Below are 12,781 nucleotides of genomic sequence, written 5' to 3'. Positions count from 1 at the left end.
AAGTCTACAATCATACATATTATAACATATAACATAACACATAAATCATAAGATAACATTTAACATAACATATAAATCATAAGATAACATATTTTCATATAGAATCCTATCCTATTTTCCTTACCAAATATACCGGGATATGAGAACAGGATTGAGACTTTGGAAATACTCCTAAAAACCATCAAAGCAAGGTGAGTATACTAATAAAAAAGGGAAGAAAATAATGAAAGAACTATACCATCGAAAATACTTACTAAGAATCTTATGTTCAAGATCTTAGATTTCCTAACCATGAATAAATAATAGAGTTAGGATTTTGAGTGGAAAACTATAAGAACTTAAGGAAACAATACAGAAATGGACTAGAATTTGGAATACTTTTAATGCTTCTATGACCGAACTACACCTCGAACTGAAAAATACTATGAACCTTACTTCCCGAGTGTTTATTAAGCTTATAAAGTTAAAGCTTATATTCCTAACCCAAGTGTTTAAGCACTCAAAAGTAACCTAGCAGCTTGCAGCCTCTGAACTTAGCTTGATGAATGAATAAATGGCTGGGTACTAGGTCCTATTTATAGAGTTCAAGAATGAAAAGATCTTCATTTAACTTGAATAAAATAATGGCTTTTTAATTGAAAAATATTTGAATTCTCGTTCAGCAGAGGCTGAAGACTCGGTCAAAAAGATGTTGAACTTATTAAGAGGTTAAAGATTAAATTAAGATCGGTTTCAAAAACATTTAAAAATCATTCAAAGGAGTCGATATATCGCCCCTAGTAGGCGATATATCGCCTGGGCTAATATGCCCGAGGCTCGTCGAGTTGGTCGTGCAAAGTGACGAGTTTTGTGTATCCCTGTATTGCGATATATCTCATCCTATAGCTGCGATATATCGGCATACGTTGAATATTTAAACACGAAATTGCACATTTTCAGCCTAATTTGAATTGAGTAAACAGCCTTGACTAAGTCCTCTAACGATTTCAAAGCTGCTGACAGACCCTAGGATATTCAAATATTGATCTTAATAAACTTATTCCTCAAAAATACTTAATTATCATTAAACATACACATGAAAAGTGTTACTTTCTTATTGGGTCTATCTAAATCTTATAATATAATAAATATCACCATTAATATCAGTCATATTAATCAAACCTTAGGTTAAAATTAATATTCTTAAACTATAGGTTAAACTTAGAAACTCTACAAGTGTTACTACGAGTGTCCAATTAAATCCCGGTCTGAACCAAAATTCACAGTCATAAAAATACTACAATTATTACTATTGCTACTACTGTCTAACTAGCTAAATAAAGTTCTTGGACTCTACAATTCTCCCTTACTAAAAAGAATTTCGTCCTCGAAATTTACTTACCAAATAACTCTGGATACCGGCCTTGCATGTCCTCCTCCAACTCCCACGTTGCCTCTCGTTCAGAACTATTACTCCATAGGACTTTGACAATAGGAATGGTCTTGGACCGTAACTGCTTCACCCCCTATCCAAGATGCTAACCGGTCGTTCCTCGTAACTCAAGTCTTTCTGGAGTGCTATCATATCGTACTTAAGGACGTGAGATAGGTCTGACACATACTTGCGTAGCATCGAGATGTAGAACACGTTGTGACTATCTGCTAGTGCTGGTTGTAGGGCTAGTCTATACGCAACTGCTCTCACTTTGTCCAATATCTCAAAAGGATCTATAAATCGGGGACTAAGCTTGCCTTTCTTCCCAAACCGCTTTACACGTTTCATAGGAGATATCTTCAAGAAGATTTGATCTCCGACTTTGAATTCCACATCGCGTCGCTTGGCATCCGCATAGCTTTTCTAACGGCTTTGAGCAGCAAGCATACGCTGTCTAATAAGCGTCACTGCTTCCTGAGCTTGTCTAACAGCTTCGAGACCTAAAAGCTTCCTTTCTCCTACCTCGCCAGTGCAACGGTGATCGGCACCTCCTTCCATATAGCAATTCATAAGGTGTATTCCCGATCGTTGACTGGTAGCTATCGTTGTAGGAAAACTCTATCAGTGGAAAGTACTTTCCATGATCCTCCGAAATCAAGTACACATGCGCGTAGCATATCTTCTAAAATCTGAATCGTACGCTCGGATTGCCCGTCTGTCTGAGGATGAAAAGTTGTACTAAGACTTAACTTAGTACCCATAGATTGTTGTAAACTCCCCCAAAATCTCGATGTAAACACCGATCCTCTATCCGACACTATTGTCTTGGGGATTCCATGCAACCGTACTATCTCTTAGACGTAGATGTCTGCATATTGGTATGTCGTGTATGAAGTCTTAACAGGCAGGAAATGAGCGGACTTGGTTAGTCTATCTATTACTATCCAAGCGGAATCATGCTGCTTATTCGTCCTTGGCAAACCTGTCACGAAGTCCATAGCTATATCATCCCACTTCCATTCTGGTACGCTAAGCGGTTGCAATAAACCTGCAGGCCGCTGATATTCTGTTTTCACTTGCTGGCATATAAGACACTTAGACACAAACTCTGCTATGTCCTTTTTCATCCCTGTCCACCAATAGATTGCCTTGATGTCATGAGTCATCTTGGTCGACCCTGGGTGAATTGAGTGCGGGGTATTGTGCGCTTCTTCTAGAATCGTCTTCTTAATCCTTTGATCATTTGGCACGCATACCCGATCCTTATATCTCAATAAACCTTAACTAGATATTGAGAAATTTGTGGTCTTGCCTTCTCGGACTGCATCCATATGTGCTGCTAGTGTGTCGTCATGTCCCTGACCAATCCGTATATCTTCTAGCAGATTCGACTAGATAGACAAGTTAGCCAGTTTGCCAACAACTACTTCTATTCCAGCACTGATCAGCTCCTGCTGTAGTGGCTTTTCTATTCCGGCTAAAGCTGCTAAACTTCCATAACTTTTCCTACTAAGCGCATTGGCAACTACGTTTGCTTTTCCCGGGTAGTATAGGATTTCGCAGTAGTAATCCTTCACTAATTCTAACCACTTGCGCTGCCTCATGTTGAGCTCCTTCTGAGTAAAGAAATAATTTAAACTTTTGTGGTCCGTATAAATCTCGCACCGTTCTCCGTAAAGATAATGGCGCCAGATTTTCAACGCAAAGACCACTGCTGCCAACTCCATATCGTGAGTTGGATAGCGCTGCTCGTACTCCTTCAACTGTCGTGAGGCGTAGGCTATCACCTTATCATTTTGCATCAGCACGCAACCCAATCCTTGCTTCGATGCATCGCAGTAGACTACGAACTTATCGTTAGGTGTCGGTACGCAGAGTACTGGTGTTGAGCAAAGCTTATCCTTAAGCAACTGGAAGCTTTCTTCACATCTATCACTCCAGTTGAATCTTTGTTGTTTCCGGGTCAGGTTGGTGAGCGGAGTGGCTATCTTAGAAAAGCCCTCTACGAACCTCCTATAATAACCTGCTAACCCTAGAAAGCTTCTTACTTCAGATGCGTTCTTTGGTCTTGGCCAGTCCTTCACGGCCTCTACCTTTGATGGGTCTACTGCAACTCCGTATTTTGATATAATGTGCCCGAGGAACGCCACTTACGAAAGCCAAAACTCACATTTCTTGAACTTGGCGTAGAGTTGATGCTCCTTCAGTCATGACAAAATCAACCTCAAATGCTCCTCGTGCTCTACTTCATCCTTAGGGTATACTAAAATGTCGTCGATGAACACTACGACGAATTTATCTAAGTAGTCCTTGAAGACCCTATTCATCAAGTCCATAAACGCGGCTGGTGCGTTAGTAAGACCAAAGGACATAACCAAGAACTCGTAATGTCCATAACAAGTTCTAAAGGCTGTCTTAGGAATATCTTATTCCTTTACCTCGAGCTGATGATACCCGGACCGTAAATCAATCTTTGAAAATAATGTATGCCTTTATTATTTTTAAATAAATATGATTTAATTATTTTAATTATCATAAAATATCTTAAAAATACCCTATTTTAATTAATTAATTTTTGTTTAAGTTTAAGTTTGTTTTAGTTTTTGACTTTGACAGTGATAACAAAAGATTATATATTATATGTTTAGTATAATATTAAGTTTAAGTTCAATTAAATTTTATTTAAGTTATAAAATATATGGTTTTATTATTTTTAAATAAGTATCATTGTAAAATATCTCAAATATATCTTATTTTAATTAATTTATTTAATTTTATTTAAATTTAAGTCATGTTTAAAATCTAACGTTAAATATAAGAATATTCTGTTAAATATAAAAGTGTTTATCCATAAATCAGTTGCTGATGACGTGGCAATGATTTTCGACACGTGGCGGACACGTAGCAGAGATACGACTCGCCTATCGACCAGCATTATTTCCACATGAAAAGATCAAGTTTTATATACGACCAGCCTGGTCGTATATTCCGTTCATTTATGTAAAGATCTGTACAGTTGTGATGATATCCGAGAATATCTCTTCATTATGACCTACAGAATTGATCATTAAGGATAAATATTATTTCCTAATTCATGTAACTCTTCCGGAGCCTATATATACACAAGAAATAGCTCAAGGAAGGGGATCGATCTTTATCTTTCGGAATTATACTACTATTATTCATCGTTTGTATTGTTTTCTTCTAAGGTCTGTGAAACTCGAGAACCCTAGTTCTTTGATCACACCTTTGGAGCTCAATATTAATAATAGTATCAAGTGGACGTAGGTCATTACCAATCACTGGGGCCGAACCACTATAAATCTCTATGTTCTTTATCTTTCCATTAGATCATTTTCTCAAGCTCTTTATTACTTTCATGTCGTTTTCTAGACTCCGTGTCGTTGACCAAAATGAGGGTCAACAAAGAATATTCCATTAAAGTTAACGGAATAAAAATAAAAAAACCGTTAAAACCAAGAATTTACGTTATCTACACACTTATTATATAGAAGAGATATACATGAAACTATATTCTTGATTTACTTAACAAAATAATAACAATAATAATTAAAATTAATTAATCATAATAATTTCCATATTAATAGAAAATCAATTAAATATGTCATTTTAAAATTTATTAATTGTCTATTATTTTCTATAAAATTGGGCAGCACAATGGCTATAAAATGGACAAACCCAAAATCAAAACCTGTGTAAAAAAAATACATATAATCACAAACAGATAGTATAATTATAGAAAATATTCAGTATATCAAGAATATATAAATATATACTATAAATACACATAATAACAATTATTCTAATTAATCACAATATAGGTTAAAGAAATTATACCACAATGATCGGGTTCCACAATAAGTCAAACGATGATTTTCTGAAACTCAAAACGAACTCCGGAACCTCGAACACTAAGTTTTGACCAACGATCTACGGTGGATCGCGGTGGGCCCACCATCCAACTATGGTAGATGTATGAACAATTTATTGGGTTTTGAAGCCCACAACACGAGGAACACGATGGTGGTGACAGAATGGCAAGCGGATGCTCGAGGTGGCCGAATCGCAACTTTGAAGTAACACGGTGGCCCAACTTAAATCGACCAATTGAGGTGTTTAATCGGCAAGTACCATTGAAATTCTTGCGTGGTCGATAGTTCGGAGGCCTCTGAATCCAACGATCCGGCGCGTGGCTATATGTGGTGACCGCCGGCGGATCTTTAGTGGTCGGGCAGACGCACGCATGCAAGAGAAAATAAGAGAGAGAAAGGGAAGGAAAAAGAAAGAGAAAGAAAGGAAGAAATTATGAGGAGAGAGAGAGGAGCGACGGGAAATTAAGGCCGATACCTTTTCTTTTTTTTCAAAATTACATTTGGACCACAAAATATTAAAATTCTTTTCTAATAAGCCCTTTAGCAAACTTTCTTAATTTTATAAAAATTCCCAATTAAAATTATATGACATTTGAGTCCAATACTTGACTACTCAAGTTTCTCTCTCTCTTTAATCTCGTTAATAACATAAAATCATGTTTTAAACACTATCTTTCCATTACTATTTCTTAAATTTGTAAACTTGTACATTATATGTATTGAAACTCTGATTTATAACAAAAAAAAAATGTATTATGAAAATGTTGGGTGTTACATCTATATCTCTAAGTTATCTCATAATCTCTCAAATACTTAATTAGTCTCTTCTTGAGTATGCATATCATATTGTTATGCATGTGCTTGTTGACATCTTAAGTTGCTTAACACATGTTGTGTTGAAGTGGCATGTGAGATTTTATACAAACAAAAAATATATGGAAGATTTCTCAATGGTTATTACCCATGGATGGTTACCATAAATCACTAAACAAGTTTTTGATGAGGAATGATTATAATGATGATGAAAATATATAAATCAATAATTTCGAATTTTTTAGATTAATTAGGCAATAAACATTAGTTGGAAAGATAATGATTACATTAATTTTTCTCATTAATTTCAAAATGACTTTCTTCTCATGGAATGAATAAAATGAATGAAGAAAGAATGGAAAACGAATATTAAATAAGATTTTTCTTATTCTTTATTTAATAAATATGTGACCGTCATGTCATTAGGTAATCATTCCAAAAGTTTGAAAAAGTCAAATTTTATTTTTAGTATGGATCATTGATCTTAATCCAATAATTAATATTAAAATAATCATTCATGGTTAGTAACTATTAAAAGTGTCTTATATATATATATATATTAAGATGATTAAATTTTATTTTTTTAGAAGATGCATTTTGTTCATCCTACAACTGTCATTTTAATGATTGGATTGATCCATCAATTGATAATTTCTAAAAGCCTAAATAGATCAAATCAAGTCTCTTAGTATATAATACAAAGCATGTAATATTAGGATATATAAAACTTTATTCCCTCACTTTTTAGAGAAAGAAATTTTCACACCCAAAATAGAAGCCGGCTTTTTTTATTGGGTGTCTTGGCCGGCTTATATATAAATGTAGAGAGGTTAATTAGTGCATGTTGGAGTATTCTCAATGTTACTATGTTGAGCTTCATAAGCTGGTGTTTGTCGTTTACAATTAGGAGTCGAAATTTTGAACCTATAAATAGTTGAAATTACAAGGTTGATTACACTCATTCCAAGTCATCATATTAATAATTTTCCATTTATTTACACAAAAGTTGAGTTGATGCACAAAATCTCACTCGGCATTGGTGCGGTTTAACCTTACCAAAAGGTCGATGTGAAACTCGATTTTATGGTTTGATTGAGCCGCGCCAATATCGCGTGCCTTCTCTATTCTTTCTTCATTCAATCATATATCATTTGATTTTTTAAAATGATTTACTTGATTTATTAATATAGTTTATAGTAACTATTATTATATATATATTTGACTAATATAATGTCAAGTTCCTCTAAAAAAAATCTCTTGCACACATCTTCATTGTCTAAATCATCAAACACCAAAAAGAAGATATTATCTCACACAAAGTTCTATTTTTAATTTCTTCTCCATTTTCTAGTCTTTTTAATGTTTTTTACTTTAATTACCTTGTGTGTGACAATGTTAGGTAGGCATGTATTCTTTTTTTTTTTTTTTCATTTAATCAGTGTGTTATGTTTTAAATTATTTTCAAATTTCGTTTTCAATGTTTGGAAAATAGGTATATGAAAGAAAATTTCTTCACGAGAATATTTATATTTGAGTAATGTTATCTTGGCACAAAATATCTACCAAATATTACACACACTTGTTGAGACAAAAGACTAATACATTTTTTTTTAATTAATAGTAACTTTTAATTTAAGGAATTTATAATTGCACCTCATAAGTATACAAATATGCCATTTTTTTGTTAAAAATATAATCACATATTTATTTTTGAATAAAATAATTAAACTATACTATTCTATATCTTTAGTTCTATTTCTAAAATTACACCCCATTTGTTGAGAAGATTGAAAATTATGTGAATTTTAAGGGAATGGTCAGGTGTTGTAGTTTCCAAATCCAATCGATTGGAGTATTGGAAAGTCATATTTTCTAGCATGACTTTCTTCAATGATACAATTTTGTGTATTATTTTGGAAGGAGCAACTAGAACTAAATAAGGCTAGGATTATTCCTTGTTTGAAGGTAACTAAATTTATTAATTATTTTTATTATCCTAAACTTTATTTTAATTATACTAACATATTTTATTTTCTAATTTAGCTATATTTTGATATTGGTCATACTCGATATTGTGACAGTCAGAATCCCGTGATCCGCAGGGGGAAAGACTGGGTAAAAAGTTGTGCAATCCCACATCGCCTGAGAAAGGTCAAGTGTGATGATTCTAAGACTGTATAGGTATGGGACTACACAGTTGAAGATGACTTAAATGGATTGATGAGTACTACTTATGCCAACAAGATGCATCTTCTTTTCGGTAGTTCATCACTTAAGAACTCCAAAGTTAAGTGTATTTGACCTGAAATAGTCTCATGATGGGTGACATTCTGGGAAGTTTTCTCAGGAACCGTGTGTGAGGATAAAGCACGCTGGAAAAACTCGTGTTAGTTTGCAGGGTCAGTCGTCATTCTAGGAAGCAATTATAGTGACGTGGGGCGCTACAGATATACAACTAACTAACTACATGAAATTATTATCGATTTTCATCATTCTTGTATAGATCGTTATAAAGAGTGGAAGAATGATCTAAAGGTGTACTTAGACAAATATATGAGTTGGCTCATCCTCCAAAGGAAACTTTAGATTCCCATTTGGAGAAGACGCTAGAGTACCTTGAACTCTATGAAGTAAAGGTATTTTATAATTGAACTTTGTTTTATTTCATTTATGTTTAATTAAATATTTTTAATATTAATTAATTTTATATATTTTTTTGTTATATAGCAAGATCTTGAGATTGAGTGCATATTTGGGGGTTTCCTAGAGACCTAGTGCAACACTTGAAGGATTGTGTAAGTATATATATATATGTATTTCATCCTTTTGTATTGTTATTTTTTACATTGTTTAATTTTAATTAATCTTTTGGTACAATTTCGAGAGGTGTGACACACAATCATAGTCATCATAGGCATCATCATCAAGTGTCATTTATTTGGACGAGTTCGGTACACACTTTTTGCATCTGAAATTTGCAAAATCCACACCCGAGAACCTGAAACCCGTCAAATCTGCCCGATGTGCATCCCTAGTGTAAGTATATATATTTTATCCTTTTGTATTTTTTTTTTACATTGTTTAATTTCGATTTATCTTTTGGTACAATTTTAGCTAAACAACCAAGGCGTGTGACACGCAATCATAGTCATCACACGCATCATCATCATCAAGTGTCATTTGGTTGGAAGAAGATGATGAATCCATTTCTTGTACAATGTTTGAGACTTATCACACACACGTACATGTAAGAGTTGGTCATCAAGTTAGCACGAAGGAAGGGTCGACCCGTGAGCATTGGGGGCCCAAGGAAAATCTTAGTATTTTTACAATATTTATATATAAAATAATATTTTTTGTAAAGTTATGAAGCATTTTTGTATAGAAAAAAAATTAACATTTTCAAAATTTGAGCCTTTTTATTTGGGGGCCCTAGGTAGAGGCCTGACCTGCCTATGCTTAGGGCCAGCTCTACACCAAAGTGAAGACTGGATCACATGCACTACTTCCATCTCCGAGTATTAGTGAGAAGATGCATCAGATGATGAGACAAACTATGACATAGTATGTTGAGCGCCTACGAGGAGCTTCAAGATCCAGATCTTCTCAATAGCCTATACTTTCTTCCAAGCCCCAACCTTAGATTTATTGTTAATTATTTAAAAGATAATGTAAACTTTTGTTACTGATACATGTATATTGTTTTATTTAATTAGTATTTCATTTTTATATAATTTTATTTTTAATTAATAGTTAAATTAAAAACAATATAATTAATTCCAAAATAAATACTTTTTTTTAAACTATGTCATTGCTAGAGGTCGTAGTGATGACTTTTAGGAGCTATTTGGTATGAGATTTGAGTTTTGGGGAGTAGAGTTAGAGAGAGTTTAGATTAAAGGAATGTGAAAGTCAAATGTTTAAAGATGTTAGGATTACCCTAAAATCAAGCTAAAAAATAAGGAAAAAAAATCTGTTGTCCCCAATTAACTATCCCCTCCATGTCCTACCAATTATTATAAGACACATCATCTATTTATAGTATTAATATAATTGAAAAAAGAGAAAGTTGTAAATAATTTAAATATATATTAAATAAATAAATGAGGTGTCTTAAACTAATTGGTAGGACATGGAGGGGATAGGAAATTGGAGACAGCAGATTTTTTTCCAAAAATAAGACCCACTTGAAAACACAAACTCCCAAGTCATTTAAAATAAATTTACCACATTCTCATTCCCACCAAAACAAACATCCATAGCAAACACTCCCTTAATTTGTTGTTCGGTGCTAAAAATGAACTTCTAAAATGACGTTATCATTGCTAGATGATCTAGTGAAGATTTTTCCGCTTCTCGTAGCCAGAAGTCTCATTTCTTGTAGTGCACATTCTAAGTATTGTCAGAATTGTAACTAAAAAAGAAATAACAATAGCATATACTTGTAGATATATATATATATCACTTTTGCGAGTCCAACCACTATAAACTTCAAGTGTCTTTATTTATTTATGAGCCCCCACTAGTTTCTATTACAAAATAATCTTTGATGAAAAACAAAGTAAATAAAATTTATATAAAATTCTTTTGCAACTTTAATTTATCTAAAATATATGTATATATAAGGGGTTATAATTTATTTATTTAAAGTTTTATTTTATATGTATATTAATAAGTCACCTAAAACAAAGATAAGGATATAAATACAACAAATTTAAAACATTAGGGATTATAATAGTTGAGAACTAATACTTGCACCGCTAAAAGATAATGTTAGGGACTTTAATTTGTCATAAAATATATATATATATCTTCTATATAATAAGTGTGTAGATAACGAAAATTGTTGGTTTTAACAGTTTTTTATTTTTTTTAAGGTTAACTTTAACAAAATATTCTTATATTTAATAGAATATTCTTATATTTAACGGTAGTTTGTAAATAATTAAACTTAAATAAAATAAAATAAATAATTAAAAAATCAAAATAAGATATTTTTGAGATATTATACAATAATAATTATTTAAAAATAATAAATAATTAAACAAATTAAAATATGATATTTTTGAGATATTTTACAATGATAATTATTTAAAAATAATAAGATCATATGTTTTATAACTTAAATATAATTTAATTAAACTTAAATATCATATTAAATATATATTAGAATTTACTGTGAATTAGCAACAAATTGCTTATTTAAAAAAAAAATAGCAAGAAACTTAAATTTAAATTCCACGCATAATATTTAATATTACAGTAAACATATAATATATGATCTCTTCTTGTCCCTCCCAAATTCAAAAACTAGAACAAACATAAACTTAAACAAAAATAAATAAATTATTTAATTAAAATATGATATTTATTTGAAATTTATATGACATTGTTATAAATTTAATAAAATAATTAATAAATTCTAGAAATAAAATTAAACAAACGTGCATATTGCACGTTGTTTGTATCTAGTCTCTTCTATATAATAAGTGTGTAGATAACGGAAATTATTGGTTTTAACGGTTTTTTATTTTTTTAAGGTTAACTTTAACGGAATATTCTTATATTTAACCGAATATTCTTATATTTAACCGTAGTTTGTACACACTTAAAGTTAAATAAAATAAAATAAATAATTAAACAAATTAAAATATAATATTTTTGAGATATTTTACCATGATAATTATTTTAAAATAATAAATAATTAAACAAATTAAAATATGATATTTTTGAGATATTTTACCATGATAATTATTTTAAAATAATAAATAATTAAACAAATTAAAATATGATATTTTTGAGATATTTTATAATGATAATTATTTAAAAATAATAAAATCATATTTTATATAACTTAAATAAAATTTAATTAAACTTAAACTTAATTTAATAATATCATATTAAATATAATATATTGTGACTTAGCAACAAATTGTTTTTTTTAACAAACTAGCAATAAACTTAAATTTAAAATCCACATATAATATTTAATATTATTTTAAACATATAATATATAATCTCTTGTTGTCACTCTCAAATTCAAAAACTAGACAAAAATAAACATAAACAAAAATAAATAAATTATTTAATTAAAATATGATATTTATTTCAAAATTTATATGACATTAATATAAATTTAATTAAAATAATTAATAAATTTTATAAATAAAACTAAACAAACGTGTAATATGCACGTTGCTTGTATCTAGTATATATATAAATAAGTAAAACAAAAGATTGATAACATTAGAAACTTTTGCCATAAATATATTTTATAAAAATATTATTATTATCAACACAAATTTCTTTAAAACTTAAAAAAAAACATTATTGTAAGGTTTTTATAATGCTTTTTAGGTTAAAAGCAAAAATTGGAATCATATTATTAAACACCAAGTACCAGATTATGTATATATTCAAAATACCATAAATAACTAAATTTATTGAAGCAAAAATAAAGCATAATTCCTTATCTCAATTATGTGATGTTTATTGATGAAGGAAGAGACTGAGATGGAATGCACAAGGGAAGCTGTTGGAGACTTAGGTCATGATAATGTGATATAATTAGAATTGAGTGAGGTTTTAAAGACAAAAACTTACAATTATTACTGGGGACTTAATTAGGCTATGTATTGAGAATTCACTCATTATGATTTAA

At 30.9% G+C, this 12,781-nt stretch overlaps 1 protein-coding gene across 2 annotated transcripts in view; it reads left to right on the top strand.

Moving 5' to 3' along the window:
- LOC133831688 (GTP 3',8-cyclase, mitochondrial) overlaps positions 1 to 9,854 on the top strand; it is a 54,513-nt gene extending 44,659 nt beyond the window's left edge. Inside the window, exons 7-10 of one of the 2 annotated variants that reach the window (XR_009892550.1) lie at positions 8,202 to 8,756; positions 8,848 to 8,915; positions 9,035 to 9,156; positions 9,235 to 9,854. The gene's annotated coding sequence lies outside the window, so the exon portion shown is untranslated. Of the gene's footprint in view, positions 1 to 8,201; positions 8,757 to 8,847; positions 8,916 to 9,025; positions 9,157 to 9,234 lie in introns of both variants that reach the window. The other variant, XR_009892549.1, reaches the window with a different exon arrangement.
- Positions 9,855 to 12,781: the final 2,927 nt, after the last annotated feature.

Source organism: Humulus lupulus, chromosome 4, assembly GCF_963169125.1.
Source record: "Humulus lupulus chromosome 4, drHumLupu1.1, whole genome shotgun sequence".
NCBI lineage: Eukaryota > Viridiplantae > Streptophyta > Magnoliopsida > Rosales > Cannabaceae > Humulus > Humulus lupulus.
Note: the sequence above shows the minus strand (reverse complement) of the source record. Positions and strands in the feature narration are given on the sequence as shown.